The sequence below is a fragment of the Euprymna scolopes genome, chromosome 2 (genome assembly GCF_053919585.1).
Source record: "Euprymna scolopes isolate OS-2025 chromosome 2, ASM5391958v1, whole genome shotgun sequence".
NCBI lineage: Eukaryota > Metazoa > Mollusca > Cephalopoda > Sepiida > Sepiolidae > Euprymna > Euprymna scolopes.
Window position 1 is genome coordinate 6,185,875 of NC_136483.1, and position 1,319 is coordinate 6,187,193.

A 1,319-nucleotide genomic window follows, 5' to 3' on the forward strand; every position below is an offset into this window, starting at 1 on the left:
TGCTGATGATACGACCATCTACGGCAACACATTAAAGGCTGTAAATGACAAAGTTCTCTCTGATTCTCTCTCCTCTGATCTCGAGCGTGTAGTTCAGTGGGAGAAGACGTGGCTAGTTACCTTTAATGCATCTAAAACCAAGCTCCTATCTTTACACCATCAACGCTCTGATCCCCATCTACGATCAATTGTAATGGATGGCTCTCGCCTAGGAGAAGCTCCGTGTTTTGACAAGCTTCTGGGCTTGACCTTTACTCCTGATATGAAATGGAACACGTACATCAAGTCTGTTGCCAGGGTCGGTGGAAAAGTTGGTGGGTTCCTTCTACCGCTCCAGAAGATATCTCACTACTGATGCAATTCTCTATCTATATAAAAGCCAAGTACATCCAAGGATGAAATACTGCTGCCATATCTGGGCAAGAGCTGCTAAAAACAGCCTATCCTGCCTTGACAGAGTACAAAATAGACTTCGTGGCTTAGTGAGGGATACCCTTTTCTCTTCCCTGCAACCTCTCTCCCACAGAAGAGACGTTGCGAGCCTATCCTTGTTTTACCGTTATTACCATGGCAAGTGCTCGTCTGAGCTCCAATCTCTGCCTCCCTCGCCAATCTTTTACGAAAAACCCCCGTCCAGCTGAAGCCACTGTCAAAAATTTCCCCCACTCTTTATCTGTGCCTAAATCAAAACGTAGATTCCATGAACACAGCTTCTTTCTTAGAACAGAACGCCTGTGGAACTCTTTTCCATCTGCCTGCTTCCCACCTGACTACAACTTGGATGTCTTCAAATCCAACGTAAACAAATTCCTGATGAACCGCCCCCTTAAATAGACACTTTATCAAATCTCAACACTAACGTACAACGTACTGTATATGCAATAACCCTTATCCCTGAGTGGCTGCCGGGGCTTGATAAGTTGTGACCTCCTTGTAAATATATATATATATATATATATATATATATATATATATATATATATATATATATATATATATATATATATATATATATATATATATAGTCTTGGAAGTTTTTAACCTTTAAAACTATACAAAAATTATTTTTTATCATTCGTTAGAAAACCATCTAGTCAGTAATTCATTTAATCACCTGTAATCACTGCATCAACTCGCTCTCAAATTTACTATAATACCAATAATTTATTTTTCAAGGGATCATCAGTTGTTTACCATGAAACACTGTTTCGGGGATATATATATATATATATATATATATATATATATATATATATATATATATATTGGAGGATTCCAATATTTTTCCCATTCCGATACTATTACTGATTCCGCACTAA